This window comes from Aquarana catesbeiana, linkage group LG01, assembly GCF_042186555.1.
Source record: "Aquarana catesbeiana isolate 2022-GZ linkage group LG01, ASM4218655v1, whole genome shotgun sequence".
Taxonomy (NCBI): domain Eukaryota; kingdom Metazoa; phylum Chordata; class Amphibia; order Anura; family Ranidae; genus Aquarana; species Aquarana catesbeiana.
Window position 1 is genome coordinate 614,627,682 of NC_133324.1, and position 18,886 is coordinate 614,646,567.

Consider the following 18,886-nt stretch of genomic DNA (forward strand, 5'->3'; position numbering starts at 1 on the left):
ATTCTGTTTGTTCCTCCTTCAAAAAATTTTTTTTTCCAGTAAAATGGAAGTGTATTGCCAGTCATGCATGCTGGGGAAGGGTATAAATGTGTTGCGGAACCTTCTGGAAGCTTTCTTACCTACCAAGCTTTTCCTGGGGAGGACATGTGTGTCTGTAGCTTTTCCCTGATCTCCCAGGCCTACTGCCTAGGGAGAAAACATGAAGAAGCAAGACAGGTCTGCAGCAAGGAAACACACTGAGTAGTAGCAGGACACAGGGAACAGCTGAAAGACCAGTCAGCACCAGAGCACAGAAATGAAAAATCTTGCGAGCCACAAATGGACCAATGCCTAAAGAAAAAATGATGATAATAATAACCAGCTGCAAACGCAGATCACGTTTCATAACCGTGCAGTGGTGAAATAAATAAATAAAAAATATATATATAAATGTGTATCCAAAGTGTATAATTCAATTGTAAATCTATAAGTGATAAATATAAAATATATACCAATAAATATTGAACAATGATTCATATGTGACAATCCGTGATGAAAAACGAATTAATAAAGTGCAGCGTGCATAATAAATAACGCTTGGACCAAAGTGTATACATAAACTGTAATGCCCCATACACACGGTCGGACTTTGTTCGGACATTCCGACAACGAAATCCTAAGATTTTTTCCAACGGATGTTGGCTCAAACTTGTCTTGCATACACACGGTCACACAAAGTTGTTGGAAAATCCGATCGTTCTAAACGCGGTGACGTAAAACACGAACGTCGGGACTATAAACGGGGCAGTGGCCAATAGCTTTCATCTCTTTATTTATTCTGAGCATGCGTGGCACTTTGTCCGTCGGATTTGTGTACACACGATCGGAATTTCCGACAACGGATTTTGTTGTCGGAAAATTTTATATCCTGCACTCAAACTTTGTGTGTCGGAAAATCCGATGGAAAATGTGTGATGGAGCCTACACACGGTCAGAATTTCCAACAACAAGGTCCTATCACACATTTTGCATTGGAAAATCCGACCGTGTGTACAGGGCATTAAAGTGCACAGTATTTCCAAAAATAAATAAATGACAATTCATATGTGATGAATATAAAATATCAAAAATATAACACAGTGTCCATCAGTGGTGTCATCCAGCATGCTCATCCAAAGTGTGTCACTGCAAAACTATGCTTCGGTGCACTCCAGTGACCCCCCAAAAGCGCATACGCATATTTTTGATATTTTATATTCATCACATATGAATTGTCATTTATTTATTTTTGGAAATACTGTGCACTTTTACAGTTTATGTATACACTTTGGTCCAAGCATTATTTATTATGTACGCTGCACTTTATTAATTCGTTTTTCATCACGGATTGTCACATATGAATCATTGTTCAATATTTATTGGTATATATTTTATATTTATCACTTATAGATTTACAATTGAATTATACACTTTGGATACACATTTATATATATTTTTTCTAGCGCAACGCATTTATTTATTTATAGCACCAGAGCACAGGCAGTACTGGTCTGGCGTCTGGTGAGTGGGCTCACTCGTGCACATGTGCGTATTTCTGCACACATGCACGCATCTGGTCATCATTCTATGGGAAAAGCCACCTGCATGCGCATTCCTGTGTGCCTAGCTTCTCACAGGAATTCCCTGACATTGTCCTCCCTTTAAGAGCAGCCCCCAGATGCCCACCAAGGTCAGTTTCTCAGGATAAAGTTGGCGATAAGCTTGCAACAACTGTGGAGCCTGAACATTAAAAGAAGGCTCCCAAGAATTGTCCTCTGGACCGTAGCCTTTCCATTTAATGTGGAACTGGGTCTGACCATTCTGTTCCTGCAATCTAGGATGCCCTCAGCCTCATATTCCTCATTACCCTCCATGAGTTGTGGAGCTAGAGTCTCTGGTTTCCAATAAGGGAATGGATTGAAATCAGTCTGTTTTAATAAGAACACATGGAACACGAGGTGAATCCTTAGGTTCTTAGGCAGAGTTAACTCACAGGCTACTGTATTGATCTTCCTCTTTACCGGGAAAGACCTGATATATATTGGACCCAGTTTCCTTGAGGGGCAGGCCAATTTTAAATTCACTGTGGATAACCATACCTTATCTCCAAATTTTAGACCCAGGTTACTATTATAGACTTTGGGCTGCAGTAGAGCCATGGCCTGGAGAACTCTGTGTTATAATGTGTTCTTAAATTATCCAGAGCTGGTCACTAATTGCTTTTGGCTTCTTATGCAAGTTAGTCCGGGGAGCCGGACTGTCTAAGGAGGTCATTGTTATGATAATAGGACTAACTCTACTGTGTAAGGGGACCTTTGTCTGAGATAATAGGAGTAGCCCTTATCTGATGGTTTGCTGTATAAATTCAGTGTGTTTCTAAAAATAAAGCAGTGCATTTTCTGGTGTATTCCAAGACTGGTGTTGTCTGGTCCTTGGGGTTTCTATAGCCAGATCCATTGGTCTCGTGTTCCAGGACTTGGGAAGCAGCTTCTTGGCGTAAATACACAACAGGGCGTCCGGAGTCCGTCACATTTGGTTGGCAGCGGTGGGATGCTTTCTTGTGCCTGGAACATCCAAACCACCAACAGGACCTTGTCAGATCGATTTTTGCTACTCCAGCCTTAAACAAAGCACACTCAAGGATCTGCTGGAAGCAAGGGGACAGAACTCCAGCAACAAGTCAAAGGCAACTCTAATTGCCAAGTTGATGGAGGGTGACCAGTCCAGCAAACGAAGCAGAGGGCCAGCTATGAAGGGGTCCAGTATGGCCGAGCTCCAGCGAGAGATCCAATGGCGGCTGTCGCTATACAGCACCACTCCCCCCAAGAGGTGATCACCCAGATAATTGCAGACATGACACGTCTGAAAATGAGGTTCAGAAGGAGATCGGGGGTACTGCAGCTGCAGAACGGGGTAGCCGCAAGAAACTTCCCTACACAGGTTATCGACCCTTCCAGGATGGGGTGGAGGAAATCGACTGGTACCTTCATGTCTTCAAGACCCAGTGCGATCTCAAGGAAATTGACTAAGCTAACTGGGTCACCACCCTCATCAGCAAGCTGTCTGGTCGAGCGCTGGATGCTTTTGAAGCCATACCTGGGGAAGACAAAAAAGACTACGAGTGAATCAAGAAGCGACTGCTGGCAAGATATGCAATCAACCCCGAAGCTCATAGGTCCTAATTTCGCACCCTACAACGGAAAGAGGGCCAGCCCTATATGAAATGGGCTCATTAGATGTCCCGAACGGTAGATGCATGGTTCTCCGGCTGTCAGGCAACTACCTTAATGGATGCTGCCCAACTGATCCTACTGGAACAGTTTTACAACCAATCCCCTAGTGAAGTTTGCCAGTGGGTCCAAGACCAAAAGCCCTTGATGGTAGACAAAGCAGCGGAACTAGTCGACCAGTATATGGATACCCAGAGATCCCACCAACCGGAGCCTCGAGGCAGCTCCATACAACCGCCAGCACCTGCCCATATCCAGCCATCCACCCAGCAGTCAGTTGCCCTGTCTGAAATGGCCCGTCTGGCTATACCCATCAAGCAGACCGGGCCTCGCTGTTATGGGTGTAATCAAATGGGACACCAAAGAGCTAACTGTCCTCAAAATGTCAACATTCGTTCAGGGAACAGTGCTGCCCCTGGCCCAGCCTGAGCGGCTGCTCATTACCTGGAAGCCACCTCACCATGTACCTCAACTGCCTGGGGTGAAGAGGAATTTGGGCTACTCCTTGAGGTGAACTCAATGAAAGCTGCTGCCCATGACAATCGCAGGCATCACCAACAGGCCATATGGGTGAATGGGCGACCCGCCCAAGGACTCATGGACAGCAGAGCTACTATTACTTTGGTGCAACCCAGGATGGTTACAATGACTGGGAAAACCGGGAAGTTCATAGCTGTGTGAGTGGCTGGAGGCAAAGTTTTACGCATCCCTACTGCCCAAGTGCATTTGGATTGGGGCTGGGGATACAGAAAAGAGACACTTGATGATGGGACCCAGGCAAGGCCTAACTTCCCTAACCCTGACCAGACTGTACCAACCTTTACCTGGGCTACCCCGACTGACTTTACCCAGGAACTACTACTGAGTCAGTGAGAGAGGGTATGAGGCAGGAGATAAAGGACATGCTCAATTTAGGAATCATCGAGCCCCCCAACAGGCGCTGGGCATCTCCAGTGGTGTTAGTGCCAAAGCAGGATGGTACTACCCCCTTCTGCATAGATTACTGCCAACTAAATGACTGCACAACGACTGACGCCTACCCCATGCACCAGGTCGATGAACTGTTAGATCGCATTGCCCAAAGTAATTTCCTGACTACCCTTGACCTATTCAAAGGGTACTGGCAGATTTCTCTGGACCCGGAATGTGTTTCAAAGTCGGCATTCATCACCCCCTTTGGCTTGTACCAGTCTAAGGTCATGCCATTTGGAATGAAAAATGCTCCAGCAACGTTCCAGAGGATGGTAGATCAACTCCTCGATGGCCTTCAGGATTATGCCTGTGCATACCTGGATGACATTGTGATCTACAGCATTACCTGGGAGGAATATCTACTCCACCTTGGTACTGTGTTAACCGCTTTAGGACTGCGGGACTAACATTAAAGCCAGAGAAATGTAGCATATGGATGTCTGAGGTTCAGCACCTCAGGCATTGGGTAGGACGTGGGCAACAGCATCCTGAACCAGCTGTAGTAGAGGTAGTTGCCAACTGGCCCACCCCCGGACGAAAACCCAGGTCTTGGCATTCCTAGGCACTGCGGGATACTATAGGAGGTTTGTTCCCGACTATAGCACGATAGCTAATCCCCTGACTGACTTAAGCAGAAAGAATCTTCCCCACCAGGTCCTGTGGTCCCCAGAGTGTGAAAATGCTTTCCAGCGCCTGAAAAATGCTTTGATTTCTGCCCCAGTTTTGGCTGCTCCTGACCCAAACAAATGTTTTTGTGTACATACAGATGCTTCCTCCTTCGGTTTGGCGCTGGTATGGGCCTTGAAAAAACTTCAACCATATCTCTATGGATGATCATTCACGGTACTCACGGAAAGAACAAGGAGAGGAAGGAAGCGAGGAGGGGATTACCAAAAGCGTGACTTTTTTGGAACAGGAGGGGGAGGTTGTTTTAGAAAACCTCCCCCTCCTCCAAAGAACTTCACAAAACTCAAAGGGAAACAACAAGAGCAAGGAGCAAATCAAAACAATGCAAACGGGGTCACGCACACGCAGCCAGAGGAGATAGATTGGTCTCCGGAATTACCGGAAACTGACATGAAGGTCATCAATCTTTCCACCTTCCCGCTCTCCCCAAATCATATTAATCCCCTCCAAAAAGGTATGTCGTTTTCACCTTCGACTGGTATGGATGAATTCACTGTCTATAAAGACGTGGCTCTATTCTTACGGAAGATATTTTTCAGGTCATTGTACCAAAATAAGGAGGTTATACCTTCTGTGGATACACAACTTGACATAGAAGATCAACAAGCCCTTGATATTCTAAATGCTTTATTGGAGGAGAATGAGAATTCATCTGTTCCAAGCTGCCCCACCAGACGAACAGCAGACCTGACAATACGCTCAACAAAAATGCCCTCCTTATGTAAAAATGGGTGGCTCTACCTCTTTTTGGAAATGGTCCAAAACGATTTGGGGAAAATCGACTGGACCCAAAGAGGAAAAGACAACCTAACAAAGGATGAGAGAGTTGCACTTATGGAATTAAAAAATGCAAAAAATGTCATCTTCAAGAAAAGCGATAAGGGAGGAAATGTCGTCCTCATGGACGACAAGCTTTATGAGACAGAAGCCAAGCGACTACTAGGAGACTCCTTGACATATAAGAGACTTGACCGTGACCCGTTTCCCAATGTGGTGCAGAAACTGAATGGCATCCTTTTGGAAGCCAAAGAGGTGGCCGTATTAAACCAACGAGAGTTTGACCATTTGCTTGTGAGGGAGTTTAATATCCCTACTTTTTATATTATTCCTAAAGTACACAAGTGTCTTGAAAAAACGCCGGGCAGGCCGAATGTCTCGGCAATTAAGGGACCTTTGGAGAAAGTGGGGATTTACTTGGTTTCACTTCTCAAGGAAATGGTCACTGGCCTTAGATCGTACGTACAAGACACCCGCCATGTACTATCGAAGCTAGCCGAATTGGAGAATATTGAGGGATGTCTGCTTGTGGGGATAGAGGTTGAGTCTTTATACACCTCTATTCCACATTATTGTGGAGTCCAAGCAGTAAAGACTTTCCTTGAAATAAAATATCCGGAATTCCGACCCCAGAATGAGTTCTTATTAAAACTATTAGAATTCGCCCTGAGGAATAACTTTTTTCAGTTCTCCTCCCATTTTTATCAACAGATTAGGGGCACCTCTATGGGGGCTGCCTGGGCACCTGCATATGCATGCCTCCATCTTGGGCTATGGGAAGAGGAGGAGGAGGTCTTTCAGTCACCAATGTACTCAGAACATGTGCATACATGGCTGAGGTACATTGATGACGCATTGGTCAAATGGAAGGGCACTAAGGAAGAGGTATATGCCTTCATTGATGTATTAAACAAAAATGACCAGACTATCCGTCTGACTTACATCACCGATGAGAAACAGATACCCTTCCTGGACCTCCTGATCTCTATAGAAAATGGGAAAGTTTGCACTAGCACTTTCCGTAAGGAGACATCGGTGAATACTTTGTTAAGAGCCGATAGTCACCATCCCCCCTGGCTCAAGAACGGAATCCCTGTCGGCCAATTTTCAAGAATCAAAAGGAACTGCACTCGAAGAAGCAATCTTAAAAAGGAAAACATAGACCTATACAAGAGATTCCGAGAACGGGGATATTCACATGGGCAAATCCGCAGAGCCAGGGCCAAAGCAGCGTGTAGAAGCAGAAAAGCTTGCTGACTCTGAAAACCACACCAAAAGAAAGAAAAAATACTGACCCAGGCCCTGTGAGATTGATTACCCCGTATGGTGCACAGTGGGAGTCCATACGAAGTATCCTCAAAGAACATTGGGGAATACTACTGAACGGCCCAGGAATCAGGGAAATTGTAGGATTGTCGCCTACGCTAGTGGCAAAAAGAGCTAGAAATTTGGGAGACATGTTGGTACGGTCGGAATATGTAAAGGAGCCAAATCCAAACTGGCTCTCGAGTTATCCTAGAAGCAAAGGCATGTATCCATGTAGTGGATGTCAGGTATGTCCATTTGTGGATAGGACTGCGGTGTTCCAGGATGCATCTGGACAGCAGTCCTTTGAAATTCGTCGAAACGCGTTGACGTCACAGCGGTCATGTGACGCTGGCCGGACGACACGCCCACCCCCCCATCGGTTACCGCTATGGTGAAGGAGACGGACGATAGGAAAAATAGAGGAGACAAGCGCTTCCACCGGTTCCACTGTTCAATTAGGGTCACGGCGGATTAACTCCACGAGCTCCACGCCCTTAACAGCTACACGGTGATGGGAGGAGACTGTACCATCACACGTAAGCAGCCAAGACAACACTGATATGCGGTGATGTGGATCAAGACACGGATACAGTGATCCATCCACGCTGACCGGCCAGGTGGTAACATAAACCTTACCTCAATTACCCTCTCCATCCTTCACTTCCTATCTCATTTGCAGATACCTGCCTATAAGTGTCTGCTGCTACGATTTATGCCAGTATCAAGGGCTTTTCATGCCTATTGGAAGACGTATGTTTTGATCAATTGACTCTATGAATAGCAAAATTAAGTGATTGTTCATGCTTACCATATTGCATTAGGACACTTGATTGATACACAGATGTTCTAGCTGTGGGATTGGACTGCCTCACGTGATCTAACAGATGATATAGCGGATGAGAATGCCATCATAGTCCTCAGTTGATGCACGCAGAATCCCGTGTGGGATTTTGGCGACAGCCTCCTGAACTCCCCGCCAGGGGATGACCCATTTATACTAGGCACATGTTATCTGCGACAACATCATCGTAGCACTGGATCACATTTAGCAGTTCTGCCATACCCTGGTGATAGCACCATTTGTCCCATTTTATATGCAAATTGAGCCTTAGCTAATTACTGTATACATTAGACTTATGTCATCCCTGGGGGCCTCTCACAGTGACACTGAATACATCCCTGCCGAAATGTAGCATATGGGGTTTGATTCCCACACCCCTTGCCCACCCCTCTGGTGGTAGTGGTGTCCATGCGGTGGTAATTGCATTCGGTTTCACTGTGAGTGGGTAGCCGGCGTCCGGACTGTGTGTGTTGTGGTTGTACTATATGTGTGTCTGTTGCTGTTTTTGTTTGTTCAGGTTTATGTGTTTTTTTCTTTTTGTTTGGTATGAATTCACAAATTGCAGTGCCCGCCAAGGTAGTGTCTATTTAGAGCACCTGGCGGTGCACATAATGTGCATTAGCTATGGCTTTGTGTATTGTTGCATTTTATGCGTGTTGAAGCAGGCTTTTTAATTGAGTAATAAATATTGATATTTTATATACATACCCAGGTGTTGACCTGTTGCCTAAGTAGCCACCTTCTTGATCCCGGTAGTCATACAGGGGTCTATTTTCTATTGTATGCTTTGGTCTCTGGCTAAAGCAACATTACCAGACTTCGGTAAGGGTTAATAGGGTAATATATCATTTTTCCCTACCACCAGGATATGTATACAGTAGGACCTGGTTTTTCCTTTCTTCTTTGGTTATATAGGAGGTTTGTTCCTGACTATAGCACGATAGCTAAACCCCTGACTGACTTAACCAGAAAGAATCTTCCCCACCAGGTCCTATGGTCCCCAGAGTGTGAAAATGCTTTCCAGCGCCTGAAAAATGCTTTGATTTCTGCCCCAGTTTTGGCTGCTCCTGACCCAAACAAACGTTTTTGTGTACATACAGATGCTTCCTCCTTCGGTTTGGAGCTGGTATGGGCCTTGAAAAAACTTCAACCGTATGTCTATTGACGATCATTAACGGTACTCACGGACCACAACCCTTTGATCTGGTTAAATCGAGTATCCGGGGACAATGGACGCTTATTGAGATGGAGTTTTGCCTTGCCCTGCAGCCCTACAACTTTACTGTGCAGTACAGGCCGGGCTGACAAAATGGCAACGCAGATGGACTTTCGCGGCAAACTGAACTTTGATTATACTATAGCTCCCGGACATCCCCAAGCTGACCTGTATTGGATCTAGCCGAGTCTGCCAGACTATGGAACAGGGGGGGAGTATTGTCACGGACTTTGGGCTGCAGGAGAACCATGGCCTGGAGAACTCTGTGTTATAATATGTTCTTAAGTTATCCAGAGCTGGTCACTGATTGTTTGTGGCTTCTTATGCAAGTTAGTCCGGGGAGCCGGACTGTCAAAGGAGGTCATTGTTATGATAATAGGACTAGCTCTACTGTGTAAAGTGACCTTTGTAGTAGGGAGTAGCCCTTATCTGATGGTTTGCTGTATAAATTCAGTGTGTTTCTAAAAATAAAGCAGTTCATTTTCTGGTGTACTCCAAGACTGGTGTTGTCTGGTCCTTGGGGTTTCTATAGCCAGATCCATTGGTCTCGTGTTCCATGACTTGGGAAGCAGGTTCTTGGCGGAAATACCCAACAGGGTGTCCAGAGTCCATCACAGTTACCCCTTTTTCTTTTATCAAAAAAATTATAGTTACTTGCCTGAGCCTTGGAAATAGATTCCTATAGAAACAGGCTTTTGGATCTTCAAAATTCCAAACGATCTTGTACAGCAGGTACCGAAGATTCCCTGGGAACATCGAACAGAAAAGATGGTTGAAAAACATATTTTGCAAAAAGGTGCTCGTTTAGTGGCAGAGTGCACTAAATTGTTGTACACAAACTTTGCCAAGAGAAGAAGATGCACACATCTTGAACAAAATACAAAAAACATTGCAAATATTGTTCTAACATCTGATTTGTTCTTTCAGTCTGACTGTTTGTCTGTGAATGCTATGCTAAGGACAGGCAATGTTCAATGCTCAAAGTTTCACACAGGGCTTTCTAGAACTTGGAAGTAAACGGTATGCCATGATCAGAATACCATGCAAACACGCCACCTCTTTGATAAAGGTAGTTGCAGTCTCAGCGGCAGAAGGTGTTCCTTTTAACAGTACAAATTGAGCCATCTTGGACACAAAGATAGTGGTAAACACCTTGGAGGTAACACCACTATAAAGTCCATGGAAATCATACTCCATAATTCCATTCCAAGTGGCCTGCTAGAGGGTGGTCTTGGCACAAATACAAGAACAGCATTCTGAAGCTGCTCAGGAACGAAGATCTGTTCTCCATTAAAGTAAAGGCCCTCTCGAATTAGAGGCGTAACTCCTGAGGCGGAGGGTGTTTTGTTACAGGTTTCATTAGTGAAACTAAATCTGTCTAGAGTAACAAAAAGTTCTTAGCAGATAGGATAGCGTCAGGTTCGGTACGCACCACGGAATCTTGGGACATACGAGAGAGTGTCCGGCTTACCATTTTGTGATCCAGGCCAATAAGTGATATGGAAATTGAATCTAGAGAAAAAGAGTGCCCATCTGGCCTGGCGGGGTTTCAGGCATCTAGCTGTTTGTGAGTATTCTAGATTCTTGTGGTCTGTGAAGACAAGAATAGGTTGTCCAAACGCCACTGTTCAAGGGCTGATTTATTGGCTAATAATTCACGGTCGCCAACATCATAATTCCTTTCAGGATGGCTTAGCTTCCTAGAGAAGAACATGACTGGATTGAGTAAGGATTTAGCCCCTTGTCACTGTGTAATTATAGCCCCCACCGCATTTTCAGAGGCATCTACCTCCAGAACATAAGGAAATGCAGGGTCAGAGTGTTTCAAGATGGGAGCTGATGTGAAGAGATTCTTCAACTTCTCAAAAGCCTCTTGGGTCTTCGGGGTCCATGCAAAAGCTGTGTGTAACCTGGCTAACTGTGTAATAGGAGAGATAATACTGTCCTTGATAAACGTCCTGTAAAAATTAGTGAATCCCACAAATTGCTGCATAGCTTTCCTATCCATGGGCACACAGGTCAGTCAACTATTGCGGACACTTTCTGGGGATCCATGGCAATCCCAGATGATAAGTTCAAAAAAATTGGACGGTCTGTTTCTAAAATTCACATTTCTCAGGTTTCGCATAAAGATAATGTTCCCTCTGTTTGCTCAGAACTTTCTTTACGTGGCCATGATGGATCTCCAGTGAAGCAGAGAAGATAAGGATATCATCTAAACAGATAATGATAAAGAGATCCAGATAGTTCCGAAAAACATCATTAACAACATGTTGAAATGTATCTGGCGCATTACAGAGTCCGAAGGGCATTACCAAGTAGCCAAAATGTCCATGAGCTAAAAAGAAGTTCTGGCTGGCCGCACGTCCAGTAAAATCACCTTTATATCAGCAAGTCCATAAAAACATGTCCGAAAACACAAATGGAGGAGAACAGCTTCACCAGCTAACGTGTTTCACGATTCCTTAGTGCATAGTCATAGCTCATAGTGCATAGCCGAAATGCGCAAAATGAGTCAAGAAGGCCGTTTTCCACCCATCGCCTTCTCTGATTCTTATTAAGTTCTAAACCTCTCAACTCCAGCTTGGAAAACATTTGGGCTTCCTGTAGTCTTCGAAAAAGCTCAGGGATGAGTGGGTGCAGATTCTTTATGGTTACCTTATTGAGATCCTGGTAATCCACACAGGGTTTAGGAGTATAGTCTTTTTTCTCTACAAAAATAAGATACCGGCCTCCTGATGAGGGAGAGAGCCGATAAACCCCTTTTCAAGGTTCTCATATATATGTTTATGAAGCTCTTCTAACTCTAGTTCAGTTAGCCGGTGAATTCTCCCAAAGTAAATTTCTGCACAAGGTAATAGTTCAATGGGACAATTGTGTCCATATTGATACTGAGGAGAGACTTCCCAGGATTAGGTGATGGGGGAAAGCAGAACTTCTGACAGTAATCATCGGATAGAAAAATCACTTCCCCAGTTGACCAGTTGATGTGGGGATTATGAGCTCTTAACCATGGCTGACCCAAGATAACGGGAAACAAAGCAGAAGTGATGACATCCAAACATAGAAATTCTCGATGACCAGATAACATGGAATATAATTGTCAGTCTCTAAGATAACGGGTCCAGATGATTTAAAGTGGTTGTAAAGGAAAATTTAAGAATAAACAAACAGAGTTGCAGACATGCACAGCGCTGGATCGAATAAAGGGCTCAGGTTAATAAAGGGGGGGATACTGATGTCTAAACATTTTTTACCATAATGCAAGGAATGCATTAAGGTAGAAAATGTTTAGGCTGTAGAGCCATTTTAATGCCTGAACCATCCGCCAGATGAACCTAGAAGCCATTCTTCCTGGCACTGAGAGGTAATTCATGTTGAGTAGCAAAGAAAGAGTCCACAAAACAGCTACAAGTTCCAGACTCTATAATGACAGAAACAGCTAAAATCCTTCCCGGAAGCTGTAGAGAAACAAGAAGGAGGGTATGCATTTTACCATCGTCCATAGTTGCAACTGTGTGTGGCGGATGAGCAGGTCTCCTGGGGTGTCTTACTGAACAAGTCCATTAAAAGTGACCAGCATCCCCACAGTAAAGACAGAGATTGGCGCAGCAACACTGTGATCGTTCTTGCTCAGACAAAGGAGATCTCAGAAAGCTGGGCCGCGGGGTCTTGCTATTGGCAAAAGAAACCCTTGAAATGATGACAACAGGTTGAGCAACTGAGACCCCATACTTAGCGTGGTCATGTCATACATTACCAGATTTTTCAAACTGTCTTTCAAGTAAATGATGATTGATTTGGATACTGAGAGTAATCCAGTTCTCTAGGGAGGTAGGTACTCCCACCCTGGTGAGCTCGTCTTTCACAGATTCAGACAAGCCTAGATGGAACTGTAAGCACAAGGCTGAGGTATTCCACTTGGTGTCCACAATTGAAAATCAGAAACATAGTCCTCCACAGGTCTTTGGCCTTGGCGCAAATTGCTGAGCATGGTTTCAGTGGTCTGATGACTAAATGGATCAGGGACCAACCAGGACATAGGCGAGAAAAAAGAGTTTACAGTAGGAAGGGCAGGGTCACATTGTTCCTGAATAGTGTTGGGCGAATGGTTCGGGCCGAACATTGGCTGTTTGCCCATTCGGTGAACACCTAAATTGTTGGAGCGTTCAACCGTTTATTCAGCCCGCCGAGTGCCCCACAATTCCCTGCATGCCGCTCAGTGCATTGGAAGCCCTGATTGGCTGAAGCAATGAAGGATTTGCCCAATCAGGGCACAGAACACTGTCAGAGCCATGATTGGAGAAAGTAATGATGACTGTTCCCAATAATGGCTCATTGCTCATAGACCCACCCCCCACTATAAAAGGATCCTTCCCAGAGCAGCCATTTGCAGTGTGATATTGGAGTGGAGATAAGACAGGGTTCATTGCTATTATCAAGGTAATCTGCTATAGTATGCTATTGCGATTCTATTGTGTGTAGAGAGTAAGTGTAGTGTGAATATAGTGATAGTGCAGTGTGAGTGTAGTGCGACCATTAATTTTTACTTTAGTGTCAGTTTAGTGTTTCAGGGCAGGTTTACTGAAGTATATTACAGTGCATTAGTGCACGTTTACTGCAGTACATTGACGTGCGTTAATGCATGTTTACTGCAGTATATTGACGTGCATTAGTTCATATTTATTGAGATGAGTTAGTGCACGTTTACTGCAGGAAATTGATGTGTGTTAGTGCACGTTTACTTCAGTAAATTGAACTGCATTAGTGCACATTTACTGCAGTATATTGAACTGCATTAGTGCACTTTTACTGCAGTATATTGAAGTGCGTTAGTGCACTTTTATGGCAGTATATTGAAGTGCATTAGTACCCTTTTATGGCAGTGTATTGAAGTGCGTTAGTGCACTTTTATGGTAGTATATTTATGTGCCTTAGTGCACTTTTACGGCATTGTTTTGAAGTGCGTTAGTGCACGTTTACTGCAGTTCATTACAGTGCGTCCATGCATTTTCACTGAAGTATATTGAAGTGCATCAGTGAATTTTTACTGCAGTATATTGTAGTGTGTCAGTGGAGTGTGTCTGTGTAGTGAGTACTCAAGTTAAAGTGCACCAAACACCACTTTCCATTGATTAAAGTGCATCCAAGTACACATTTCCCCTTCTCTATTACATTTTGGTAATAAGCCCCCCATCATGTCTGGGAGGCCAACAAAAATAGGCAGACGTTCCCATGGCTCTGTGAGGGGGCCAGCAGCATCTGTGTCCACAGGCAAAGGTGGGTGTGCTCTGTCCTCAGGCAGGGCACCATTTCTTCTACTTATGTTCCCCGTGCTATCCAGCCACAGTATGCAAAGGAGGTGGTGGACTGGATTACTAAAGCATTCTCATCCTCCTCATCCACTGTCACCCAAGCAGAGACTAGTGCGCAGTCCACTGCAGCTTCCAGAGTGGCTTATTCTGGCTGCTTGTCCACAGCTACTCCTGCCATAGCCTCAGCATCAGGCATGGAGGAGTCAGCTGAGTTATTTAAACACAGCATCAGCCACTTGCTCCTTGACAATGCACAGGCATTACTTGATTCATCAACAGTACCTCTATAGGGTTATGCTGTGATGGCATCACCAACACCCAAAGCCCAGTCTTTCCGCACTTGTTACTTCTATCCAAAGCCTGCGAAGCAGACACCAGAATGTAACCATAAAATCTCTAATTTTGTTCTGAGTGCACTAAATTGTGGCCTCATCATACAGACTTGCTCCTCAAGCCATTGTTTATAAAATGAAAGCTGCCAGGGAAAATGTAATTTTTTGCCTTTAAGAGATTAAATTATGAGAAACCATACTGGTGTGCAATAATACTGCCAACATCCTACATAATATTTAGAGAAAATTGTCTGCAACAGAGTGCATATAGGGGACGCCCCTTTGGATTTTGTAGGCAGAGACAAAATAGAGAAAGTATTAACCATAAAAGGCAACAACAGTGCCAACTTTATTTATATACAAAAATGGAATAAAAATGTCTAAAGGACAAGACCGACGTATACAATCAATATAAAGTATAAGTTAGAAAAATAATAATAACAAAGACATATAGAGCATACATGAATATTATCACCCAATGCCAGCAACCCCGAACCATCACCTAAATGAAGTAGATCTGGTGGGGGTAGGTGGCTGATGCATATTTCCCAACATGTTTTGGAGAAGACCGTAGTCACATTGGTATATTCCTTCTTCAGGGGAATTGTTTTACATACAGATGGGTTGAGGATAAATATTTCTTGTCTAAACTAAAGCTCATGTAATAGGGAAAAGACAAGCAGAGAAAAATGTCAACGTGCTGATTGTAGGGGTCCACGGGTGACAGAAGGGACGCCAAAGGATAACACGCAGAGCCGCAAGGGCACCTTCACAAGGTACGCCTGATCCACCCTGAATTAGGATGGTAATCAGAGACAATTACTGCTGACAGTCTAATGTCCATAAGGTAGAAAAGTTGAATCAAGAGTATCAGCTGCTGACTAAGATGTTGGATCGAGAGTATCTGCTACTAACAAACATCTTATGCCAACACAGTGGCAGACACCGGTTTGTTAGTAGCAGATACTCTCGATCCAACATCTTTGTCAGCAGCTGATACTCTTGATTCAACTTTTCTACCTTATGGACATTAGACTGTCAGCAGTAATTGTCTCTGATTACCATCCTAATTCAGGGTGGATCAGGCGTACCTTGTGAAGGTGCCCTTGCGGCTCTGCGTGTTATCCTTTGGCGTCCCTTCTGTCACCCGTGGATCCCTACAACCAGCACGTTGACATTTTTCTCTGCTTGTCTTTTCCCTATGACATGAGCTTTATTTTAGACAAGAAATATTTATCCTCCACCCATCTGTATGTAAAACAATTTCCCTGAAGAAGGAATATACCAATGTGACTACGGTCTTCTCCGAAACATGTTGGGAAATATGCATCAGCCACCTACCCCCACCAGATCTACCTCATTTAGGTGATGGTTCGGGGTTGCTGGCATTGGGTGATAATATTCATATATGCTCTATATGTCTTTGTTATTATTATTTTTCTAACTTATACTTTATATTGATTGTATACGTCGGTCTTGTCCTTTAGACATTTTTATTCCATTTTTGTATATCAATAAAGTTGGCACTGTTGTTGCCTTTTATGGTTAATACTTTCTCTATTTTGTCTCTGCCTACAAAATCCAAAGGGGCGTCCCCTATATGCACTCTGTTGCAGACAATTTTCTCTAAACATTTTTTGCCTTTATAAATGTCATTTTTGCTGCAGACTGAGGGGATCCCCCCAGGCACTATATTCATTTTATTGTTTCATTTTAAGCATCAGCAAATCACTGCTCTTTTAAAAATGATGTTTTTTACAAACTTTTTTTGTGTCCCACAGGGCAGTACCCAGACCCCCATACCCTTTGTATGCCCAATAACTTGCATCTAAGCCCTCAAAATGGGCCCTTTAGCTTTTCCCAGTTCAGGTCCCATAGACCTCAGTGGGGTTTGTTATTTGAGTCCAAACTTCTTTGATGTTCGAGAGTTCTAGTGCAAACCGAACAGGGGGGCATTCGGCCCATCTCTATTCCTGAAGATGATGGGCCCAGGCCTGAGGTTCCTCCTGGGGCAAGGAGATGAGGAATGCCACCTTAACATCTTCAGATGAGAAAGTTCAAGGCAGGAGAGAGAAATACAATTCACAGAAATTCTGGAAAGTCCTAAATTTCCTATGGTCTCCAGACAAGCATTCAGGCAGAGGCACCCTGGACTCTGGTGGCGGAGGTACTTCACTGATGGTACAAGCCATGGTCTGAGCAGACGAGTCTTTGACAGCTGGAGAGATGGGGAGGAGAAGCACCCGTCATGGACTGTAACTGATTATCCATTCGAGTGAAGTTCTTGTGCATTTCCTGCATGATTTGGGAGAGTACAGTGACTGTTTGGCAGAGGGTTGTGTGCAGAGATCCTCCCTTTGAGATTCAATCACTGGCTGACTGGTACTGTCCTGTACCTGATAGGAGACTGAAATGACGAGATTGCCCTCTCTTGTATCTCCAGCCCAGGCCCCACTGAAAGTGGAAAAGAGAGTACCAAGCTGTGGCGGCCCGTGCACTGTGGGTGCATGGGCGATGCCCCCCATCCATGCGCCCGGCCCCTTTCAGGACGCCAGACGCATGGATTCCTATGGCAGGGGTGGGAGGGGGTGGTATTTTTTGAAGCACCTGATTAGAGCCAGAGGCTCTAATAGGCTTCAAAATAGGGTGGGCTCGGGGCTCAGAGAGTGCGGCCAAAGTGCCAGGTCACCCTATTGGATGCCTGGTGCTTTGGAAGAGGAGTGAGGAGACTCATGCTGGAGCGGAGGTCTCCACCTCTCTGAGAGGATCTGCTGCAGACAGTGCTGCGGTAAGTCCCCTTGGCTCTGTCAGAGCCACGCGGGGGGATGCCAGAGCCGTGATCTGTGCTCCCGGGGGGGTGCCAGAGCCGAGAGCTGCGATCTGTGTGCGGGGGTGGGTCGGTGGGCACAGTGGCTGCAGTGCATGTGATGGGCAAGTGGCTGCATTTGATGGGCACAAGTGGCTGCATTTGAAGCGCACAGGTGGCTACATTTGATGGGCACAGGTGGCTGCATATGATGGGCATAAGTGGCTGCGTTTGATGGGAACAATTGGCTGCATATGATGGGCACAAGTGGCTGCATTTCATGGGCACAATGAATGCGTTTGATGAGCACAATGGGTACGTTTGATGGGCACAAGTAGCTGCGTTTGATGGGCACAAGTGGCTGCGTTTGATGGGCACAATGGATGCGTTTGATGGACACAAGTGGCTGCATTTGATGGGCACAATGGATGCATTTGATGGGCACAATGGCTGCGTTTGATGGGCACAAGTGGGTGCATATGATGGGCACATGTGGCTGCATTTGATGGGCACAATGGATGCCTTTGATGGGCACAAGTGGCTGTGTTTGATGGGCACAATGGTTGTGTTTGATGGACACAATGGCTGCATATGATGGGCACAAGTGGCTGCATATGATAGGCACATGTGGCTGCATTTGATGGGCACAGATGGCTGCATATGATGGGCACAGGTGGCTGCATATGATGGGCACAAGTGGCTGCATATGATGGGCACAAGTGGCCGCATATGATGGCCACACGTGGCTGCATTTGATGGGCACACATTGCTGCACTTGATGGGCACAAGTGGCTGCATTTGATGGGCACAAGTGGCTGCATTTGATGGGCACAATGGATGCGTTTGGATGCAATGGCTGCGTTTGATGGGCACAATGGCTGCGTTTGATGGGCACAAGTGGCTGCATATGATGGGCACAAGTGGCTGCATATGATGGGCACAAGTGGCTGTGTTTGGGCACAATGGATGCATTTGATGGGCACAAGTGGCTGCATTTGATGGGTACAAGTGGCTGCGTCTGATGGGCACAAGTGGTTGCGTTTGATGGGCACAAGTGGCTGCATTTGATGGGCACAAATGGCTACGTTTGATGGGCACAATTGCTGCATTTGATGGGCACAATGGCTGCGTTTGATGGGCACAGTGACTGCATATGATGGGCACAAGTGGCTGCGGTTGATGGGCTAATGTGGCTGCATTTGATGGGCACAGATGGCTGCATATGATGGGCACAAGTGGCTGCATATGATGGGCACAAGTGGCTGCATATGATGGGCACACGTGGCTGCATTTGATGGGCACAAGTGGCTGTGCTTGATGGGCACAAGTGGCTGCGTTTGATGGGCACAAGTGGCTGCGTTTGATGGGCACAATGGATGCGTTT